Source organism: Cricetulus griseus (genome assembly GCF_003668045.3).
Source record: "Cricetulus griseus strain 17A/GY chromosome 1 unlocalized genomic scaffold, alternate assembly CriGri-PICRH-1.0 chr1_1, whole genome shotgun sequence".
NCBI lineage: Eukaryota > Metazoa > Chordata > Mammalia > Rodentia > Cricetidae > Cricetulus > Cricetulus griseus.
This window is the reverse complement of record NW_023276807.1, coordinates 20,569,258-20,594,846: the sequence shown is the minus strand read 5'-3', so window position 1 is coordinate 20,594,846 and position 25,589 is coordinate 20,569,258.

Here is a 25,589-nt window from a genome sequence, read left to right as displayed (position 1 = left end):
TATGGTTGTTAATTTTGGATACTTTACACTGTTAAGTTTTAATCTTCTTTTAGACTAAAAGGGGAATTGTAGGGGACAATAAGCCATGCCTGCTAGAAGCTGGCTACAGGGGTGCCTGACCACGCCTGTCAGGGTATGGTCAAGGTGAGGTCAAGATGACATGTAATAGGTTTTTAAGGGGCTGCAAGGCACATGGGAGCCCTTCTCTCTTGCCTGCCTGCCTTCCTGCCCCTGGCTTGCTCTGGCTTGTGTTTGGCTGGTGTTTATCTGAATAAAGATATCTTAACCTTATAGACTACAGATTGTCATGTAATATACATGGGAAAAACACAAGAGGCCTCAGCTCTACACAAAGAACAACAGGTTACAGAGTAAAGCTGGAAGTGGGGGAGGTGGCTCTCTCTAGAGAAGAGCATACCAATCAGTTGTCCAGTCCCAACTGGTCAGCCTTGAAAACAAACATACAAATAATATTTGTGGACAGAATAGGTTATATCTAGGAATATACATATATACATATATATTATATATGCAACAACAATTGATAAAAAAGAGGGCCATGAATTTGAAAGAGACTGAGGGAAGGTATAAGGGAGGAAAGAGAAGCAGAAAATGCTGTAATTAAAATACTATCTCAAATCATGCTGGTGTGTGAAGGCCTTTCTGCCACCAGTTGATACTGATCTGGGTGGGCTGTGCTGGTACCTGGGCCACTGGGGCCATGGTGACATCTGGCCAAAGCTGCTGCCAAGGGCCCTGTTTGGATCCCTGTTCCTGTTGCAACTGGCAGCTGGGGTCTGTGTGTGGGGATCATAGTGACCAATCCTGTTGAAATCAAGTGCTATTAGCTGACCCCAACCCTTACTGGCCCTGGGGCAGCTGGTCCTGCCCCCACCACGGGCACAGGACAGCTTGCCCCAAGGCCGGGTGTAGAACTGGCTCTGCCTCTTGTCTGGTGGTGGGGGAAGGCAGTCCCAGCGGCCATGACTGACAAGCAAATCTACCACCCAGACCCACAACTGGGCCTTAGGTTGGTCCACTGTAATATTATCACGTCTTGGTCTACTGGAGTGCCTGAAGGGACTGGTCCTAAGGAATGATAACCACAGGACATCAGTGATTCCGGACAACAGCAGGTATCCAGGAGGAGTTTCAGTAAGAGTCCAGTGATGATGGTGTGCCAGAGGCCTTGAACCAGACCAATGACTCATTGCAATGAGCATTTTGCTGGTGGGCTTGATTGAGAAAAAGGGTATATACTGTTGGACACACCTCAGTTTCCAGTGCCACTAGGATGAATGAAGAGGTGATGAAAAGATAGAGGAGCAATGTAGTTTTGTTCTTAATTAATTTTGGGAGGGTTCTTGTGGAGCATGCTGCAGGGGTGATAGGCTGATTTGTAGGGACTGAGAGGTGAAAGATGCAAATTCCCAGGAAATGAATAAAGAGTTATATATAAAAATAAAATCTCAATATATAAACAAAAGAAAAGTTCAGCTGCTAATGTAAAGAGGTTAATTCTGGAAAAAACAGAAACAAACAAACAAACAGAAAAACAAGTTTGCACTCCTCCCAGCAGTGGAAGAGTCAAGGATGCTACCAACTAACCATCCAAGCAACAGCGGAGAGACTACCTTAAATGCCCCCTCCTGATAACAAGATTGATGACTAACTTATATACCATCCTAGAGCCTTCATCCAGCAGCTGATGGAAGTGGAAGCAGATATCCACAGCTAAAAATTGAACTGAACTTGAATCCAGTTGCAGAGGAGGAGTGATGAGCAAAGGGGTCAAGACAAGGCTAGTGAAACCCACAGAAACAGCTGACCTGAACAAGAGGGAGCACTTGGCCCCCAGACTGATCATTGGGAAACCAATGGAACTGATCCAGACCCCATAAATGTGGGTGACATTGAGGAGGCCTTGGAAATCTACGGGGCCTCTTGTAGTAGGTCAGTACTTATCCCTAGCATAGGAATGGACTTTGGGGGGCCATTTCACATAGAGGAATACTCCCTGAGCCTAGACACGGGGCAGGGGCGGGGCTAAGCCCTATCCCAAAGGATATGACAGACTCTGAAGACCCCCATGGAAGGCTTCACTCTCCCTAGAGAGCAGAAATGGTATCGGATAGGTAGGGTGTTAGTGGGGGGGGGCGGGCAGGGGAGGAGGTGGAGGGAGAGGGAATGGGGATTGACAGGTAAAACAATCTTGTTTCTATTTTAAATAACAAAAATTAAAAAAAGAAATTAGAAATAAAAAAAAAAACAAAGATAACTCTCTCTCATTTTACCAAAGAACAAGTTTCCTGAACTGAACTATACTTAGGATCTTCAGCCTCTGATGCAGAAAACGCAGAAAATGACAAAGGAAATGAATAATGACAGAAGGCTGCTAGACTGAAAGAGGGCTGCATAACTAGATAAGGCCACAGCTTGTGATGGCCTCCTCTTTTTAGCTCTCTAATTAATTCTGTTCCTATTCCCCACAGTGTTCGTATCAATGCATTATTTTAGAGGACCAGTCTCCAAACAAGCCAACTTTAACCACATAAAATATTAAATAGACTATTCTTTCCATATGTGTCATTTTTCTTCACCCCATCTATCCACTAAAGTTTAACTATTCTCCTTGTGGGGAAATTATTTGCTGTTCTAATCTGTAATTACACCATGATATTTTTCTCCCCCATTCTTGTACCTGGCTATGTACTTGCCCTAACTTTACCAGGGATTGATATGTACATGCACCAAACTGCTCTGTCTGTATGACACAATGCAAGACACTGGGGTGAACAGTAGAATCACTGCTTAACAGAGTGGACCATGTTAGGTCACCTCTACTAAGGCCTCTGCAGAGGAGTAGCCAGTCAACACAAAGCTAACTTCAGTTTTGCTTTGTTTTGTTTGTGGACTTTCTGTGTCATTTTGTGTGTTTTCTTTCTGAATTTTGTCCCTTATTGCATTTTTGTTCATTATGATTTTCATACTTTTGCTATGCTTTGTTTTTGTTCTTTTAGAGAAAGAGAAAGAACATGGGGTTGGGCTAGTATGGAGGCAGAGATGATATTGGAGAAGTTGGAGGAGGGGAAAGCATGATTAAAATATATTGTATGAAAATAAATAAATAAATAATCCTCCTCACCCCTCTACTTACATGTTCTTCTATGTTCTGCATTTAACAGTTTTCCTTGTTATCTTTAATAACTAGGTTATACCCACACATTTGATACCCATGAATGCATACTTTGTGGCATACATCCAATGTATAATGAACCATTACAGTCATTATTTTTGGTTCTCAAAGTATTCCAAACCAGACCATCAGGAGGAATCCCTTCAAGCTATCTTTTGTCTTCTGGTGTTAAGAACTTGTTGCATAGCAACTGTATATTCTAGGCTTAAAAACTGGTGCTGGAAAAAAATAAAATTATTTTAAATTATGTGCATATGTTTGTGTCTGCGTGTGGGTTTGTGCATGTGAGTGCAATGTCCATGGATGCAGAAAAGGGTGTCAGAGTCCCCAGAACTGGGATTACAGGTAGTTGTACAATGCCCTTCTTCTAGAGCTGCTGAGCCATTTCTCAGTCCCTTAACTTGTGCTTGGAAGAGTATAATTCTGGATTCCCTTAATTTTTTAGTAACCCTTTTCTTATTCCCCTTTTAGACACTAGGTACTTAGTATTCATAATCTGGCACTGGAGATCTTTACATATATAATATATTATATGTAAAATATGTATTATATATTATACATATATCTTATGATATATGCATACACATATATTATTATATCTGTGTTAGTTTAAGCTCAAAAGAGTCTGTGTTCATAGTGGTATGTTCAAGTCCCTTCCTCAGTACTTGCATTTTTGTTTAGCAGGTTTGAAATATACAATACAGTAGAATTAATCATGGTCATCATGGTGAGCAAGAAGTCATCAATTATATCTCATGTCCAATCGGAACTATGTGTACTTCATCCACTATATCCAATTTCTCCACTTCCCATCCCAGTTTCACCCTCTGCTAACCACCATTGAGCTATTTGTCTATGAGTTCAACAGTGTTGAGATTCCACATATAAATAATTTACTGCAGCATTGATCTTTCTGTGCCTGACCTATTGCACATAACACAATGCCCTCCAGATTCTTTTATGGTGTTGCAAATGACAAAATTTTCTTTTTTTATGGTCAAATAATATTTATGTTTGTATCCAACATGTTTTATTGATTTACCCATGGAGGAACATTTTGATTGCTCCCTATTTTGACTATCGTGAATAATGCTGTAACAAACATGGAAAAGTAGATTTATTTTTAAAAGCCTAATTTCAATTCATTTGTATGTGTGTTCATGTGTGTGAAGTGAACTTGATATATTATCCAACAAGTTTTCATTTTATTTTTACTTTTGTTTTACTTTGTAGGCTTTTTATGAGGACTTTACTAATTTGCATTCCCACAAATAGTACTTACAAGCTCCCTTCTTACTGTGTCTTCATCAGCTGTGAATACTTTTTACAATTTCCTAGTAGCCATTTGATAGATCTGAGTTCACAGTCCATTGTGACCTAGTTTGCATTTTTGATGATTTAAGACATTGACCATTTTTATTATGCTTATTGATCATATGTATTTCTCCTTTGAGATGTGTCTATGCTGCTCTTGCACTAATTTTCAATCTCATTGTTTTCTTGTGAATGAATAGCTTGAACATGTTTCATGACTTAAATATCAACCCATTATTAGATGCACTGTTTAAAGAATTTTACTTTTAGTTTCTCTCTATTTCTTTTTCATTTTTCATTTTTGTTTTGAGATGAGGTCTCACTCTGAGCTCCAAATAGGCTTGCATTTGCAGGAACCCTCCTTACTAGCCTCCAGATAAAATGGTTATAAGCATGAGCTACCATACTTCTCTTATGCAATCAACCTTTCTCCTGTTTTCGTAGATGATTTCTTTATTCTACTGGTAATGCCTTTTTATATACAGTAGAATTTTATTTAAATAGGCCAGTTGTTTATAATTAATTTTTTGTTTTTTTTTTATTTTTTGCCATAACAGAAAAAGTGTTCAGGCTAATAGAATTTATTCACAGACTTTAATATTCATAGACTATGGTAGACATTTTTCAAGCATTTTAGGACTTTCCCCTATATTTTTTCTGGTAGCTCCATACTCTCAGGTCTTTTTTTAAATATTTTAATCATTTTTGTCTTTGATTCTTATAACACATGAGATAATTTGAATTTTACTCTTCTGCATGCATTAAGTTTTACTTGCACCAATTTTAGAGATACTTCCTCCTTGCACAGTGCATGTTTAAGAATACATTATTAACAGTTGGTTGTTGATAAATGTAGATTTATTTCTGAGCTCTCTAATCTGTTACAATTATCTGTGTTCACTTTTATGTTTTTGTTACTATAGCATTGTAGTACATACTATGTCAGGTAGGATTTGTTCCTCTGAGCTTGTAAATTTTTCTTGTATTTCCCTTGGTATTAGCATATTTTCATCCTAATATATCTTAGGGCTGTATTTAACATTTTGTTGAATGATAGTATTTTGATGGAGAGTGTGTTTCAATTTAAATAATATTTACTTTTAAACAGTAATGTTTATTCTAATCCATTAACTTGGATTATCTGTCCATTTATTGAGTTTTTGATTTTATTTCTTTATAAATGTTGTTTTCTGTTAAAAACTTTTTCTCAAGATTAAATTTGTTTCTAGTTATTGTTAATTTTCTCTTTATAGCTATGATAAATAATACAATTTTCTTAAATTAATTTTTATATAGTTCATTTTGAATTATAAACAATTTAAATATTTATCCTGATTTCATCCACTAGTCTTTTACAAAATGAATCCATTTAGTGGTTATTTTGTATGTGTGGATTCTTGAAATTTTTTCTTTACATCAGATTAGTGTGTGTGTGTGTGTGTGTGTGTGTGTGTGTGTGTGTGTGTGTTATAAAAAATCATCATCAACAAGGAGAATTTAAATTCAAACAACAAGAATTTATATCATGGTGACTTTTGTTTTTTGTCTATTTGCCCTTGTTAGGACATCTGCTGTTAGGTTGAACAGAAGTGAAAGTGTGCGCATCACTGTCAACATCAGTTATGATGCTAGCTGTGGGCTAAATTGATGGTCTTCTTTATGTTCATTTTTTCTATACCTGATTTGTTGGGAGATCTTATCATGAAAGGATGGGCTTGTGTCAAAAAACATATTTTCACTGGCCCAAAATAAATATAGATATTGAATCAGTAATTTAAAAAAATCAAGAAGTGAGAAGTACAGGATACCCAATGACTTTCCTGTTGAGTTTTTTTAAAAAATATATTAAATATTCCATCTTTATATGTATGTGCTGAGTGAATTTATGTGTACCATATGTATTTCTGGTTCCTACAGAGGTCATAAAAGGGTGCTGGATCCCTTGCAACTGGAGTATACATGGTTGTACACCTCCACCATGTAGGTGCTGGGAATGGAACCCAAGTTCTATGGAAGAGCAGCCATGCTGTTAACTGTGGAGCCAATGGTACAGCCCCCCCCCCCAATGAATTCTCCAGAAAATACAAAAGCTATTCATGGTATTCACCTCCTAAAACTTTGCAAAAATAAAATAAAAAAGTCCCCTGCAAAACCCTAACAGAACAAACATTAAACTGAAGGAGTAATTGCTTATTTTCATATATATGGAGTTATTTTCATATACTGAGTTGGATGTATGATTTTCCTTGATCTGCATATAGTGACTTGTCCTTACAAGCATGGGTTAATTCCCTTTGGTCTTGGTTAATGATTTCTTCTAACAGGATTTAGTAATCATTTCTTGAGTATTTTTAAACTTATAGCCATCAGGAAGTGTAATTTTTTCTTATATTACCTTTCTTGCTTTAACATAAGGTCAATGTCAGATTCATAAAGTGAATTCAGAATTAAACCTTAGTCTTCATTTTTTAAACAAAATTTTAGAAAGTATTGTGAATAATTTTTGTAATTCTAGGTAGAAATCAACAATGAAGTCATTGGATTTCCCAGGATTTTACTTTTTTAAAATAACTGATTAAATCTCCTTATTTATTATGTACCTGTGAAAACTTTATGTTTAATTATGATTTTTTTTACTTTAGGTCTAGGAGTCTAGGAATTTATCAGTTAGTCCTAGTTTATTCAATTTGTGGTCATGGGATTGCTCAGGGTAATTTCTTATGATCATTTGCTCTTCTGTTCTGACTTGTCATGTCTCCTTTTTCACATCTGATTTTAAGTGCAGTATGTCTAGGTTGTCTAACTATGTGTTTGTTAATTGTGTTTCCTCTGTCATATGTTAGTTTGTTGGTTCTTTAGGAAACAAAAAAATAAACTCTTATTTAAGGCATTAGATACTTTATAGACTGAATTTCTTGAGCTTCACAGACCTAGATAACACAAATAATATGAATCTCTCCACACAGATAAAAATATCCAAATAATTTGGACAAGAAAACAGAAATGACTAGTAGCAGAACCATAACTGAAATTCGTGCATTATCTTGGAGATGAAGCATCATGCCACATTTCATATGGTATGGTAGGTGCAGAAATTACATCTGAATCACATATTTTCCATAATTAACTTCCTGTTTGTTCAAATAGAGACACCAATACAGAAAGAGATTTTCATGAAACAAAATAATTAGGCAAAATATTCTTGAAAACAATGAAATTGATTAACTGGTCAATTGATTATGTGTGGATGATTATGAACACAAATATGCCACAGAAGGTATGTTGAGGTCAGAGGAGAACATTGATGAAGTTGGTTCTCACCTTCCACCTTCTTATGTGGTATGTTCTCTTAGACTTCAAGGGGTTTTTGATTCTCTGCCTTCTATCTTGCCACAGAACTTTTGTGATTACAGATGCATACCACAGGACTCAACTTCTTTATATGAGTTCAGGAGATTGAATTCAGGTTGTCAGCCTGGTTATGTTACCGCTTGGAGTGTATACAAAGGGCTCCATATCCTACTACAGAGTTAATTGTTCAGCAATGTGCGGTGTGTTGTTTATCTAGTTGTGATACCCAGGAAACCGACCGAGAAGTCTTTCAGTCAATGAATGGAAAATGAGAATGAGGTACATATACACACCATGATTCTATTCAGATTTTAAAAAATGAAAGCATGAAAATTTCAGGTTAATGAGCAGAACTGGAAATATTCTAAATCAAGTAACCTGGGCCCTGAAAGTCAAATGCTGCATGTTCTCCTTCATTTGCGGATCTTAGTTCCAAACTCGAGGTAACCAGAAAGGTACCATGGGGGATTAGGTGAACAAGAACTAGAGAGAGTGATGATACAAAGCAGGTGCTCTGAAGGAGAAGGAGGTATGAGAAAATGGAGGAAGGACTTTAGCTAGGGTGTAGCAAAACAGAGAGAGAGAGGAAGGAAGGAAGCAGTTGTGTATGAAGAGTACTAAGGATGCTTGACAAGATCAGGTTTGTTCAGGGTGGCATGGCCATAGATGCAAATGATACTTGAAAAGGCATGGATAAATTATATATATATATATTATTTATATATATATATATATATATATATATATATATATATATATATAATGTCATAAGAGTGAGAATATTCCCTCCAAAAGTCCTAGATTATCTAATGGATTCCTCCATTCCAGCCATGGGAAATCTTCCTTCAAATTGTTGGTCAGGGAGCCAAAAACACTCCCAAAACAATATAGGCAATGAGCACTAGTATTTTCTCCAACATAATATTTTTATTAATTATTTGGGAATTTTGTACAATGCACCCTCAACACACTTGATTTTCATTCCTCACAGGTCTACCCTCCCCACCTTGCTTCTAACAATTTGACTTTGAGATCCTGTTGCAGAAGACAACACATACTTTGGACACTGGCCTTGGAGTAATAAAGACTAATTCTCATAGTATCAAAAGGTGTTATACAAGCTGCCAAAAGAGAAGAAAAATCAATAGTCCTACCTAAATGTGAAGCCTATAAATCACAATGGACAACATGGCAAGATATTTCTGATGCAACAATGATGTCACTTAGATCTTGGGAATAACAAACAGACATAAGGCTAATAACTAACTAGATCTGTAAGGCCCACACTATAGGAAAGATCCATGCCTGGCACTATAAACAGCTACCCTTGGCTGGAGAGATCTGAGACCCTAAAAGAGAACCTGCTACTTCCAGTTTCCTAAACCAGTACAAATTTTAAATGTATTCTGAATACTTATCCTTATAACTTCCAGATCCTTTAAACCCATAGGAAAGCATAGCTTTTACCACATATCAAAGAAGCTTCATTTTGCAGCAGACTAAGGCTATAACATATCTACAACTGGTCAAAATACAATGGATAAGCATGTGTGAGTTGCCTCTCTGTAACTGTCATATTTGCAATGCAACTCCAATACCTAAAGCTCCCAGACATCATAGAAGATTTGGAAAAACTGTAAAAACCAGAGGATCAAGCACCTACTCCTAATTACTTCTATATAAGAAGAGAAAGCTGTACCCATGAAATCTCAACATTATGGCCACCTAAACAAGAACTACATAATGACAATACTAGTTGATATGTTAACATGGTTGAAGAAAATTTCACAAAGACCCATCCCTAGACGAAGAACTGCAGTCTCCTGAAAAAGGACAATCAGTTTTTTCATGATGGGTCAACCGAAACCAAGTGGTCAGCCCTAAATGAATGTACATATGAGCAAATGGACTCAGTAGGACATACATGTAATAATGGAAATATGAAGAGCTCATGAATATGAGAAGGCATTGGAGGACCAGAAGGACTTATCAAGGGAGAGGTAATAGAAATGAGGTAAATACGGTTTTATTCCTGACATTCTCAAAAAATAAATTCTCTGAATAAATTTCAGAGAATTACAAAAAACGTTTTTTGGTATCATTAAAATTTACCCACTTCTTTTTACATGTAACAATGAAATTTGATGACCTAAAAAAAGAAAAAAAGAAAAAGAAAACCATCACATCGATGTGATCAACTGTTCTGTAGCATGTACCTACAAATATGTAACACAGAATAGGAATAATAAAAGACCAGAGACAGAGACAAGCTGAAAGATCAGAGAAGCAAAGCAGCCACCCACTAACTCTTACCTTTATCTCAGACAGAAATGAGTGATCCTGGCTCCATGAATCTTCAGAATACAACGCTGAACACAGTGCTCTCCACCAAGCCTCAGACTGCAATCCCTGAGTTCCTGGCTCTTCCTACCTTATATTTCTCACTCAGGCCAGCCTCTCTCCTATCTCTACCTCCCTAGTGCTGGTATTAAAGGCATGTGATCCCAAAGGTTGAAATAACCTTTGTGTGAGCTGTTACATTTTTTAGACTGACTCAATTCCCTGTAGCTCAGCTGGGCCTTGAACTAACAGAGATCCATCTGCCTCTGTCTCCCTAGTCTTGGGATTAAGGGTATGTAACACCACTGCCTGGTTCTGTGGCTTGTGGCTAGCTTGCATTCTGAACCCTCAGGCAAGCTTCATTGAATTATAAATAAAGATGGTCCTTAAATATATTCATGCCTTAATATCTATCATTTATTATACCACTAATACAGAATATGAAGAAACAGACTGTTCTTATTAGCTTTGAAGATAAAGGGAAGCAGACAGCAAATCAAGGAAAGCAGGCAGTCTCTGGAAGATGAAAATACTGGAAATGCTTTCTGAGCCTGTGTGAAATGGTACACATTTTGATGGCATCACAATGGTGACTTAGTTTTAGCTTCATGAGATCTACTTTAAATTTCTGCTATGCAGTACTGCAATCAATTAATGTTGCTCAGTCACCATTGATAGGATTTCCAAACAGCACTGTGAAACTAAAACAAATGGCCTTTGAGTTCCTTTGGTTTTGTTTGATTGGTTTTTGTCTTTTCAGATTGCTTACAAGTCCAAGGAACGAATTGGTGCCACTGTTAGCCCTTTTTCATTGAGAAAATAATTCTGTGAGTGACAGCTTTTTAGTTCTTTTAACTAAACAAACAAATACATAAATTTGGGCAGAGATGATTTTAAGCATTGATTCTTAATCCTCATAATTCTGTGAACTTTTAATGCATTATGTGGGAGTGACATTCAACCATAAAATTATTTTGTTGGTACTTCATAATCGTAATTTTGTTATTATTCTGAGTTGTAATGTAGATATTTAATATGCAGGGTATCTGATATGTGAGCCCAAATGGGTCTCAACCCACAGCTGAGAATCACTGATTTAGAGGGAAAGATCATGGGCTTTGATTTCCAGCCCCCATGTCAGGGAGCTCAGAAATACCTATTACTACAGCTCCAGGGCATCCAACACCCACAGGCCTCCATGAACACCTGAACTGATGTGCACATATACAAACACAGACACAGAAATGTAATCACATAAAATGAACCAAATTCATTCCATTGTTTCATATTTGCTGTCTTTCAGGCAGAAAAAGAAGTATATAATCATGGAGAACATTGCAAAATATCTGCCATTAAAAAAAAAAAAACAAGATCATGACTTATTTGTGCATAGTCGATAATAGGAGGGGAATAATAAAGCAACACACTCAGACAGGAGCTAAAAATTAAGGAACTATTTTTATCATATTGCTTCCCCTACCCCAATTTCTCCCATATCCTCCCTACCTCCCTACTTAACCAAATTCCTCACCTGCCTTTTCTCTCAAAAAACAAAAAAAGAAACAAAAAAACCAAATAAGATTAATAACATGCCAAAACAAAACAAAAGCAAGTGTGCATTTGCGTGCGTGCGCGCGCACACACACACACACACACACACACACACACACACACACACACACACACACACGGAGTCTGTTTGGTCTTGGGAAATTACTCCTGGACATAGGACCCTCTTTGGAGTGTGAATGTTATAATCGGTGACACTCCATTAGAGAACATGATCAAAATATTGGGCATGAAAAATCAATTGAAAAACATGTAGAAAAATACAAAGAACAAAGGATGGAAATATTCAGAGTAGAGGTTGCTGAAAAGGACAAGTGTTTGGAAGTAGATATCAGAAAGATTTTTGCATGTGAAACAGTACATGCCAATAAATTTATGAAGGACTGAGACAAGGAAGCAATAGAGGAGGACAAGAAAGAAGATGCCTTGATAGAGGGAGACAGTACAGGTTTGGAGAGAGGTCTGGCACAGGGGAAATGTTAGGGGATCCTAACATTTACCACTAGGCTTTACCACTAGGGTCTCTCTGCTCTCACTACATTGGCATGTGTGATTTCCTTCATTAAAATTGTGAAAGTTTTGTGTCTATTTCATTGTTTTATGATTTTCAACTGCATTAATATATAATTTATATATCCTAAAAAGGTAAACAAATAAAATGCTAATTGAACTAAAGAAATACTCTATTCTTAGTGTAGATTCCAAAAAATACTAATCTTTTATTCTAAGTTAAATGGAAAACAAATATAATAGTCTAGTAAATTATATGCCACTATTATAACCTGACCTTATGCTTTTTCCGTTAACACTTTTCTTTTTATTTGCTTTATCTTTGATGATGAGTTAAACTATTTTGCAACCTTCAACACTCTTAACTATTAACATTGTTCTCTTTCAAACTTAATGGAAACAAACTCTGAGAATAGGAGGTTATATAAAATGTAGAACTTTTGTGAAAAATCCTTAGTAATTTTTTTTCTTTTTTAATTATTTTTTAATTTTAGAGACAGTAATGTTTACATATCTATACCCCCATTCCCTCACCCTCCCATCCTCCCATGCTCCCCAACAACCCCCCCAACTCGCCCCGACCTCCTCCCCAGGGATAGTGACACCCTCCATGTGGGACCATCAATGTCCATCATATCATTTTGGGGGAGGGCCTAGGACCTCCTTGCTGTATCTGGGCTGCAATATTATCCCTCCATAGGGAATGGGCTCCCAAATTCCATTTGTGCTTTAGGGATAAACACCGGCTTCACTGTTAGAGGTCCTATAGACTGTCTTGGTCTCTTAGTTGGCACCCACATTCAGAGGGCTTGGTTTGGTCCAATGTTGGTTTTCCGGCTTTACCACTAGGGTCTCTCTGCTCTCACTACATCAGCTCAACTGCTTCTACGGGTTTCTCCAGCACCATCGTGGCTCCTTTGCTCATCCTTCCTCCCTGTCAGCAATTGGGTCCAGGAGTATGGTTCAGTGCTTAGCTGTGGATGCCTGTTTCTGCTTTGAACAGCTACTGGATGAAGGCTCTAGGAATGGTAACCAAGGTAGTCATCAATCTCATAATAGGGGAAGGGCGTCAAAGGCAGCCTCTCCACCACTGCCTAGATTCTTAGTTGGGGCCATCCCTGTGGATCCCCTAACATTTACCCTGTGCCAGACCTCTCTCCAAACCTGTACTGTCTCCCTCTATCAAGGCATCTTCTTTCTTGTCCTCCTCTATTGCTTCCTTGTCTCAGTCCTTAATAAATTTATTTGAATGCGTTTATTTCATTTAGTACCCCATATTGCTTCGGTTGAGAGTATATTTCCGACCAAGTGCTTTCTCATTGTCTTTTACTTATGTGGAATTTTTAGTGCCATTGTCAATTTAAAATTCTTATTGACAGTTGACATGACTAAATATGTCATGTACTACTTTTTAAAAGTAAGCTGATATTCACATTTTATTTCAAGTCTTATGAATTACTCAGACATGATACTTAGCCTCTCTTTAGGATCTATCTTCTTTCAGTACTAGGAGAAACACTTTAAACAACATTCATTTTCCAGATAAACTGGTGCTGAGGCCATCGTGCAGAGCACTCCAAGAGAGTTTGATTCTGCGTGTATACCAAGGAACATACCTGTGGTTGTAATAATGAGCCTATCTTCAATAGAAATGTTAAGCAGAATTTGTTTACACCTGTATGAATTCACAAACAGTTCCTTGAAAAATGTCTTTATCTTTGTGTTTGTTTGACAGTATATTGGTAAAATAATCAAAACAGACTTACTTTAGAAGGTGACTTGTTAAAAATAATTATTGCCAACTTTTTTCCCAATGTAAATGGATTATCTTTTGAGTTACTATAACGTGCACTTGTGCTTTGCTAATGCCACCTTCCTACAGTTTATATGTATCTGTTCTTTTCGGCGAGCAGCATACACTATTTTTGTTATATAGAATTGCTCATATGAGTATTAGAGGGGCTTTGAAAATGCATATGTGTGATACAAGGAATACAGTTAATATGATAAAATAAGGAGGAAATACCTTTGTGGCCAAGACAAGACAGAATATTAAATAGACCTCACAGTTCTCAGGTCACCATGGCATCTTAAACATAAGTTACTAACCAGCATTAAAACAAAACAAAACAAAGACATCTTGAAAATCACAGGCTAATGGATGGAACTAGAAGAAACCATCCTGAGTGAGGTAACCCAGACACAGAAAGACAAAATGGTATGTACTCACTCATAAGTGGATGTTAGATATAGAGCAAATGCTTATAAGCCTACAATCCACAACCTCAGAAAAGCTAGGAAACAAGGAGGACCCTAAGAGAGACATACATGGACCCATCAAGAAGGGGAAAGGGACAAGAGTTCCTGAATAAATTGGGAGCATGGGTTGGGGGCAAGAGGAAGGAAGAGGGGGAGCAGAGAGGAAGACATGAGGGACCAGGAAGATAGAGTTGGGGGAAGAACAGAGGAGAGCAAGGGAAGAGATACCTTAATTGAGGGAGCCCTTATGGGGTTAATGAGAAACCCGGCACTAGGGAAAGTCCCAAGAATCCAGAAGGATGACCCCAACTAAGAATCTAAGCAATAATGAAAAGGCTACCTTAAATGCCCTTCCCTTATGAGATTGATGACTACCTTAAATGCCATAATGGGGCCCTCATCCAGTAGCTGATGAAAGAGAAGCAGAAGCAGAAGATTCACAACTAAGCACTGAGCTGAATCCCTGGAATCCAGATGTAGAGAGGGAGGAGTGATGAGCAAAGGGGGTTAAGACCATGCTGGGGAAACCCACAGAAATAGCTGACCTGAGCAAGTGGGAGTTCATGGAATCCAGACTGATAGGTGGAGAACCTGCATAAGACCGAACCAGGTTCCCAGAATGGGCATGTCAGTTAGTGCCACTTAGGGGCCTTGGGCAGTCTATGGGGCTGCTGGCAGTGAAACCAGTATCTATCCCTAGTGCATCAGTGGGCTTTGGGAGCCCGTTCCCTATGGAGAGATACTCTCTCAGCCTAGATACAAGGGGAAGGCCTAGGTCCTGCCCCACATGATATGACAGATGTTGATGATCCCTCATAGGAGGCCTCACTTTCCCTGAAGTGTGGATGGAGGGTGGGACGGGGGATGGTGGGGACCATGGGAGTAAAGGAGGGAGAGGGAACTGGGATTGGTATGTAAAATAAGATTGTTTTTAATTTAAATAAAATTAGTTTATAAAAGAAAGAAAAAAGGAAACAATCCTTGTAATACCAGGAGGTAATAGTTGCCACGTCATTTGAAACACTTATTTTTGACTTATGGAAATAAATCAAAACATAAAATGCTATGTAGTTTAGAACTATACATTAATTAAAAATAGCCACTAGGGATTTTAAATGTTTTAAGTGAAGGAATCAACACATTGTAAACTAGTTTTTCTAGGATAGTGGCCTTATTAGGAATCGATTTGGACTTCAGTGAGGCCAGTGCACACACAGTTCTGTGATTATGACATTTTAGAAAGCCAGAATAACTAGCTAACTCTGTGACTATTAGGTTGAGCCTGTGTTGGAATAATTGGGAAGAAATGAGAATCTTCTGTTTGACCTAGTGAACTGTTTTCTGTCTCAGAGTTTGACATGAAAGTTTTGAAAATATACCAGTATTAAGATGTAAATTCAACTTCATATGAAATTCCTGTTGCTTTGTTTTTACTGTTCTCACACTAAACCGAGGGATGTGATGCTTACTGTGTGGATAGTGTTTTCTCTTGGAGGAGGCATGGCACTGCAGGCTTCAAAAAGCTGTGGCAGAAGGTCCTAAGATCTCCAGGACATCATCTTCTCGCTTCCCCTCCTATCTTTCCTCTTTCTCTCCGTCTTTTTCCATAAATTTTCTTTTCTTTTGAATTATGTGTAACATTGGAGTTTAATCAACAAGAACATTTAACGTGGCAGACACTTAGCATAAACCCGCCCTTTACTTCATTAGCCTCCACACAGCCACTTCTTGCTGGATCAAATTCAGCTCAATAAAACAACAAAAGGAAAATTATGTTTCAAGTGTTAATAGCTGCAATAGAATTTTTTTCTATTGCCAAGTACATCACATATACATACTAGAGTTTATTTTAAACTCTAGTTTAAATGGAGACAATTTGGTAAAATAAAAACTCAAGGCATTAGATTATCTTTGAATAGAATCCTGTGTTTGTGGTGGAATGACTAATACTGTTTAGAATGCTGAGTGACTACCCTTGTCTCCAGAGCTTCTGGTGGACAAGTTACAGAGACACAAATGGTTCACTCTGTAATCCAGTCCTTGAAAGGGATTTCAATTAACTCAGTGTTCAGGGTGAAAAATAATCTAAGTTAGGAACACATTGTAAAAATACTAGCTATAGACTCATTTTAAAAGCACGGAATTTTTCTTTTTCCTTTGAGAGGGAAATATACAGTGTTTCATATTTTATAGATCAAACTGCTCTTGTGAATTCTATTCAAAGTTTTAATTGAGGTCACGGGGAAATGGGAACAGTAGAGTTTAAAGCTTTTTCTTTTGCAAAACAGCATCACAGCACTAACAAAATGTGTTACTCAGGCAGTAAATGATACACTTACATAAAAAAGTAGGCAAATTCATCAGGAAAGTATGCATACATTTTGAGGCTCTGCAGGGCACCTGACATCAAAGTGACATTAAGCTCTAGGCAATGAAAGGAGAGTGAACTTTTTCAGGCATTAGGATGGACAAGATATTTCCTGATCATAAATTCATGTCTAGGAACCTACTATTTGTGAATATTAAAACCTTCTGAGTGACAAATTTAAAACTTAGGTATAGTGGTCATCTGGGACAGCTATATATCATTTTGTCTTGCCAAGTAAAGATGACAATAATGACAATACTTGCAATATTTATAATATGTACACATTTAATCTCTTGCAAATATAACCATATAACCTCAAAGCTAAGGTGTTCTTATTGCCTGTCAGTTTTCAAGGGAGAAAGTGGAAACTCAGCATGAAATGTCCATGGTCACCTAGCAATGATGCGTAGATCTTAAATGTTCCAGATTCTAAGTGCTTTTCTTTGTGTCATTAAAAGTCACCTCATAAATACTTAGAAGGATGCACTTTTGATATGTTTACATACTGGAACATTTTTAGAAGAAAAAGTTTCAGAAGTTGAGAAATTTAGCTGTTCTTTTTTTTTTCAAAAAGATTTATTTTCTTATGTATACAGTGTTCTGTCTTCATGTATGCCTATACATCAGAAGAGGGTACCAGATTTCATTACAGATGGTTGTGAGCCACCATGTGATTGACTGGGAATTGAACTCAGGTCCTCTGGAAGACCATTAGCTTCTGATCCATTTCTGTGCTCTTAGCCTCTGAGCCATTTCTCCAGCCCTGAGCTATTTGTTTAATTGGAGATAGTAACAGAGTGGAAAGATTGCATCAGGAACTTAATTTGGGTTCACGTTTTTAAAAGATTAAGAGGAAAACGTGATTGGCATTAGTCTGTCTTTCCTAGATCATGGCTTGCTCATTTATAAATTTATGATAAATACTTCTTCCAGTTATGTTTCAGGAACATTTGGAGAGCCAAGAATAAGAGTCATATTCTTAGAGATATAATAGTTAGAGCTGGATGCAGAGGCCTGAAAAGTGCTCCACAGATGAGAGAAAATCCATAGACTGTATCTTGTCTTTTCACTTATTAAAAGATTAACAAAAGTTGCTAAATTAGACTTGTGAGGAATAAGTTTGGGTAAGAAAAAAAAAAAAAAAACTCAGGGACACCAGATAGATGCCACTTCTACTTTTCATGCTGTCCTTGTTCCTAATGGATCCAAAATGATTTTACTTTAATATTCAGGGAAAAAATTCCAATGACAGAGATCTGTAACTGACAACAGTTGGTGGTTTACCCAGCTTCATGATGATTCCTTGGAAACCAACTCCGGGTGCTCCTAAAGCCTCCATATCCTTAAACTTTCCCTTAAGATCTATCTTGGGCTCCTGGAATTGCCTTCCTAGCCACTAGGCAAAGGACCAACTGTTGCTGAGAGAGACACTGTAAAACACTTGAATTCTATGGTGCATTGTGGAATCACGATGAGTAGAGATTCCACTAGAAACTGTGTCTTTACTGAGCTATATTTCTCTATGATTCCCTTCATTCCCCTAGAGGTTCCTGCTAAGAATATGCTTTGAATAAATCAGAAGGTAAGTGCTTCCACCCAGGGTCTTATATGGAACTTAACCTAAGATAGACTCTGATACTTACTATTTGATCCAAAGTTCTTTAAAGTAATGGCATTTAGGGTTGTTTTTAGTAATGTATTTATTGACCATGTGACCAAAAGTGCAAGAAACAAAAAAAATAACTATAGTGTCTTATTTGATTAAGGCTAAAAGTAAAAACTGGAGGAAATTATGAGTCTATTTCACAACTAGGTAGACTAAAGTAAAGATATGTCTTAAGTTGTATATTTTTAAATAGCATTCAGTGTTCTTTGTATTTACATTTTTGTGCATGGTTATTTTTTCTGCATGTCTGTGTGAGTGCCATCTGCATGCTTGGTGTCAGACAAGTCCAGAAAGGTTCTGGTGCACCTGCAACTGGAGCTACAATTTGTTGTTGTTGTTGTTGTTGTTGGTGGTGGTGGTGGTGGTGGTGGTGGTGTGTGTGTCTGTGTATGTGCTTGCTGTAAATTGAAACTGGGTCCTCTGAGAGAACAGGAAGTGCGCTTAACCACTGAGCAGTCTCTCCAGCATCTTAAGTTTTTTTTTTTTTTTTTTTTTTTTGCGTGGAAACTAAGTGTGTTTATTTTTTTTAACACTTGCTATTATAGCAATAATGAATTATTAATTTTTACAAGTAATTACTTCAATTTTAAAGCAGGTGTTTACCTACTGACTCCCTTGTATTCTTGAGAGCTTGTTTTGGAGGTTCTAGCAGGGGAACACAGCTACTTGTATTCCCTTGACCAAAGACCAGTCCTCCTCTATTGGGGAAGTTCGTTCTCTTTGACCGGAAGAGCACACAGCTTCGGGAAGGACGCACATCGAGCCTTGAGAGAGGAAGGGGACAACCAACTAGGAAGGCAGATCAGCTAAATCAACCCTGTCAATCAATGGGGTGATAGATACCGCAGCCAGACTGCTCTCACATCCATTCCCTTGTATTCTTTAAACATGAGCATATGTAATCTTTTCCCTTTAGTTCATTTATCATTACAACTCTTTCTTGTTCTTTGTGTACTCCATTGCCTGGTACATAGAAATACAGCTGTCCATGTTTCCAGCATTAATAACTTATTAGAACACAGGGATCATTCCTTAGTCTGGTTCAATGATGGTATTCTCTTAGCACAATACTCTATCCTAATAAATGTCCTTAGGAAATAATATTTATTCTTAGAAAACAGTAATGCGCCGGGCGTTGGTGGCACACACTTTTAATCCCAGCACCCAGGAGGCAGAGGCACGCAGATCTCTATGAGTTCGAGGCCAGCCTGGTCTCCAGAGCAAGTGCCAGGATAGGCTCCACAGAGAAACCCTGTCTCAAAAAAGAAAAAGAAAAAGAAAATAGTAATGCTATAAAAACCTTATAACTGTAATGTTCCTATATAGTTTAACAATAAAAATTATGCATTAAATTTTACCACTCCTTTTCAATGTCAACAGGAAAATATATGTAATGCAAAGGAAATAAAAGTTACACAAATGTATATGAAAATATGTAGATGGAAAATGTAAAAATAAAGCTGTTTTCAGGTGTCATAACACCTTGTGGTGGTTTGAGTAAGAATGGCCAGTCTGATCTACTACAGAGCTAGGACAGCTAGGCTGTTACACAGAGAAATCCTGTTTCAACCACCCCCCAAAGAAATAAAAGAAAGAAAGAAAAGAATGACCTCCATACACCCATATATTTGAATGCTCAGTCATCAGGGAGCAGAACTATTTGAGAAGGATTTGGAGATACGGTGTTGTTGGAATAGGTATGGCCTTAGTAGAGGACCTGTATCTCTGGGCTTTGAGGTTCCAAAAGCCCATGCGAGGTCCAGTTTCTCTCTTCCTACAGATCAGGATGTAGCTCTCAGCTGCTGTTCCAGTGCCATGTTCCCTGCCCTCTGAAGCAGTAAGTAAAGCCCCAATTAAATGTTTTCCTTTATAAGATTTGCCTTTGTCTCTTCACAGCAACAGAACAGTGACTAAGGTGTACATGATTCTGATGTTATAGTAATCTTTTCCAAATTAGGGAAATTATAAACAATAGATATTAACTTTGTATGTGTCTGTAGGCTGAATGTTAAAGGCTAAAATAGTGGCAAGTTGCTGTTTAGTGAGGACTAAGTCTCTCCTTCTAAGAATCCACCTTGTGGTAACAACCTCAATAGGGAGGGAATGCTGCTGGGTCTACAGATCAGACATGACATGGAGGAGTAGAAAAATCAGCTTAATCCTTCCCAGACATTTCAACAGACTCTAGTCATTTCAATAGGACACTGCCCTCCACATTGTCACATTGAATGTTATGTTTCAATATGAATTTAGGATAGTGCAGAAACAGCAAATGTAACTGTAGGAAATCCAAATGAATTCATGGATAAATGTCTACATATATATGTATTATGTATATAGAAGAAAGATAGGAGTTTGATATACAAAAGCCAAACACTTTCTTATATACCAAAAATAAATAGATACGGATTGAAATTAAAAGCCCAGTACCATTCATGTTAACATTTTCAAAGGTCCTTAGCTATAAACTAAAAATTATATTTTTATAATCTCCATGAGAATATAAACAAAAGCTATGATAATAATATTCTCTAACTGAAAAGATGGGGTGACATAAACAGAGTTCATGGATTAGAAGACTCAGTAATACCAAGATGTCCGTTCTTTCAAACTTGATGGATAGAGCCTATGTGAAGCACAGAGCCACTGAAAACCACAGCAATTTATTTTTAGATATCAACAAATTCATTTTATAGTTCCTATGAGGAGCCAAAATACCAGAATAGCCAAGACAATATTGAAAAGGAGGAACAATTGGAGAAATAATTTTACCTCACATGAAGATGTAATATAAAGTTATAATGCTCAATACAGTATGACATTGACAGAATAATTGACAGTTGCATCACTTGAGTGAAATAAAGTCCAAAACAGTCTCATATAATTAGTTTGTTACTTTTGGATAATGGGGCAATAGTGGCAAAATGGTGTAAGTATCCTGTTTTCAATAGATGATGATAAACAATTGAAACTCTGCATATCCCAATGAGTCCAGTTAAAGATCTTAACACACTTTATGAAAATGGGACATAAAAAGAAACTTCTGAGCTGGGTAGTGGCTCACACCTTTAATCTCAGCACAATGTAGGCAGAGTCAGGAAGATCTCTGTGAATTCGACACCAGTCTGGTCTACAAAGCCACACAGAGAAAATCTGTCTTGAAAAACCAAAACAACAACAAAAACAAAAATCAACAAACAAACAAACAAACAAACAAACAAACAAAACTTCTGGGTAAGACTCAAACATGGAAACACATGGGATCAATACAAGTGTGTGTGTGTGTGTGTGTTCCACATATCATTTGTTCCCCAGTCACAGAAAGTTCTAGGCAAGGAGATCCACCACACAGCAGAAAGGCCTGGAGGGGAGCATGGAGGGGAGCTCATAAATTCTGGATAAAGTGGACTTTGGTCACAGAAATCCTTCTCATTTAGAAGGGAGGTTTAACTTAAATCCTTGAGTAATGGAGACTGTTAGCCTCAGCATTCACACTCTATTGGGATAGAGATGTAAGACAGCCCACTAGAATGTATCATTCTAGTAACAGGGGTATAAGAGTTTTTATTTCATGTTACTTCTCAGTTTCATTTATTATTGTTATTAATTATTTGCAAGTTTATTTCTTCAGGTTGTTTTTAAACACTTATTTCACACCCATGAAGGCTTTTTTTGGCATTGTATTTTAATTCTCTTCACATAAGATATTTTTTATTCATTTGAAATAGATTTTTTATTTGCACCATTTCTTGTATTCATAACCTATATAATTCTATTTAATTCTAATTTACATCCCTACATCCCTGTTTTTATTATTTCTTCATTTCATTATTTAGACACTGATCACCTTAGCTCTATAAATGACTAATAAGCTAAGTTTCCCTACCAAATGCCAAAGTGCCACTCCTAAACTTTGTTAAGACATGGTATAATAGACAATTACCTTCCATTGTAATTCAGCATCAGACAGATGTTAAATAATTCTACCTGTTGCATAGTCACCTTCTCTCTAAATACCAGTTCAGAACATAAATTCAAGAGAAGAACAACTCTTCAGGAGGACTTATAGAAAATAAAACAAAGGAGTTCAGCAGTGGTGGCTCACACTTTTAATCCCAGATCTTGGGAGGCAGAGACAAAACTGGAAAAAAGAAAACAAAACAAACAAGCAAATAAACAAAAAAACCAACAAAAAACAAAGGAAAAATGAGACAATAAGGGGAAGACATAAATTAGAATACATCTATCCTTATAGACAGAAAAAAAAAACCACCAAATATATAAAACAAGAATTCTTTTTTGGTATGTGCCTAAGAGTGGAATTGCTGGACCTTCAGGTAGACTGATTGCTATTTTCCTGAGGAGCCACCATACTGATTTCCAAAATGGCTGAAAGAGTTGGCACTCTCACCACCAGTGGAGGAGTGTTCCCCTTTCTCCACATCCTCTCTAGCATAAACTGTCATTGGTGGTTTTTTTTTTTTTTTTTTTGCCATTCTGACAGGAGTAAGATGGTATCTCAGAGTTGTTTGATTTGCATTTCCTAGATGGCTAAGGATACTGAGTACTTTTGTAAGTGTCTATCATCAGTCATCTTAGACCCCTCTATTGAGAATTCTTTATCTAGTTCTGTACCCCACTTTTTAATTGGATTATTTGGTATTTTGGAAACTAGCTTCTTGAGTTCTTTACAAATTTTGGAGATCAGGCCTCTTTTGGAAGTGGGGTTGGTGAAGATCTTTTCCCATTCTGTGGGCTGCCATTTTGTCTTGCTGACTGTGTCCTTTGCCTTACAGAAGCTTCTCAGTTTCAGGGGGTCCCTGTTATGATAAATCTTTCAGCCAAAAGCTGAGGAGCCCTACTGCCATGTGGGAGGTCTCCGCTAGCTACCTGACTTCTGCCTGCCATGTGGATGGACAAAATAATACAGAGACATATTAGGTACAATGCTGCTTGGCCAATGACTAGGACTTCTCATCTACTAGCTCAGTCTTAATTATCATAAATCTATATATTTTATAAGACTTATCTTATCAGACGCCTTGTTGTCATCCTCCCTTGCTGGTAGATCACATCCTGCCGCTGGAGGAGGCAAAGGGAAAATTAGAGAGACTTCCTGTTTCTCCTCACTCAAATATGAGTGTCACTTGCTATGTCACTTCTGGCCTGGACCATCATTTCTCTACTACATTTCCCAGAATCCTCTTTGACTCCTAGTCCTGTCTAACTTGCTGTCATTGGCCAAACAGAACTTTATTTAACAATCAATAAGATAAACATACACAGTACATTCCCCATCAGGTCCCATTTATTAATTGTCCATCTCAGTGTCTGTGTTACTAGTATAATGTTCAGTAAGTGGTCTCCTGTACCAATTCATTCAAGGGTACTTTCCACTTTTTCTTCTAATAGGTTCAGTTTGACTGGATTTATGTTGAGATCTTTGATCCATTTGGACTTAAGTTTTGTGCATGGCAATAGACATGAATCTATCTGCAGGCTTCTACATACCAGCATCCAGTTGTAAAATCAATGGACTCTTGAAATTCACAGGCAAATGGATGGAACCAGAAGAAACTATTCTGAGCCAGGTAACCCAGTCACAAAAAGACAAACATGGTATATACTCAATCATATATGGATTTTAGACATAGAGCAAATGATTACCAGCTTACAATCCATATTGCCAGAGAAGCTAGGGCTAGGAAACAAGGAGGACTCCAAGAGAGAGACATGTTCCCCTGGAGAAGAGGAAAGGGACAAGATCACCTGAGCAAATTGGGAGCATGGAGGGAGGGGAGAGGTAGCTAGGAGAATGAGAAGGGGGGAAGAGGAGGGATGAGGAGGACAGGAGGGAGCAGGTAGGTTGAGTTGGGAGAAAAATAGAGGAGAATAAGATAGGAGATACAGTAATAGAGGGAGCCATTATTTGTTTAAAGAGAAATCTGGCACTAGGGAAATGTCTGGAGATCTAGAAGGATGACACCAACTAACTATCTAAGGGACGAATGAGAGGCTACCTTAAATGCCCTCCCCTGATACTGAGATTGATGACTAATTTATATGCCATCCTATAGCCTTCATCCAGCAGCTGATGGACGTAGAAGCAGACACTCACAGCTAAACACTCTACCGAACTGGAACCAATTGCAGAGGAGGAGTGATGAGCAAAGTGGTCAAGACCAGGCTGGTGAAACCCCAGAAACACATGACTTGAACAAGGGTGAGTTTTTGGTCCCCAAACTGATAACTGGGAAACCAGCATGGGACTGATCCAGACCCCATGAACATGGGTGTCAGTGAGGAGGCCTCAGAAATCTATGGGGCCTCTTGTAGTAGATCAGTACCTATCCCTAGCATAGGAATGGACTTTGGGAACCTATTCCACATAGAGGGATACTCCCTGAGCCCAGAAACACAGTGGAGGGCCTAGGCCCTATCCCAAAGGATATGACAGACTCTGAAGACTGCCTATGGAAAGCCTCACACTCCCTGAGGAGCAGAAGGGTATAGGATAGGTAGGGTGTTAGTTGGGGGGGGGCAGGGGAGGAAGGGAGGGAGAGGAACTGGCATTGACATGTAAAACAATCTTGTTTCTAATTTAAATAAAAAATGGAGGAAAAAATTAGCCCTGTAAGCTGGGGAAAAAATGAATTCTTTATTGCAGCTCTTCAGCTTACAAATCATTCAAACTGGAAGCCAAAGGTAATGACAAAACTGAAATGTCAGAGGAAAGCTTTTAGAGTTCTGTATTAAAAATAATTAATAATCAACCATAAACAGTACTCAGAGAAGCAGATGAAGCAAGTGGGAAAATCAATTCAGTACATGGACAAAAAAGTTACCAAAGTGAAAGAAGTAATTAGTAAGTAGCAGAGAAATTCAAAGCATTGAGCAAGACAACTGAAATAATGAAAAGATAATACATCATAAATTCTGGAAACATAAGAACCTATAAACCCAATGAAACACACAGGGAAAAGAATTATCAACAGTCAAAGCAAACAGAATGATGA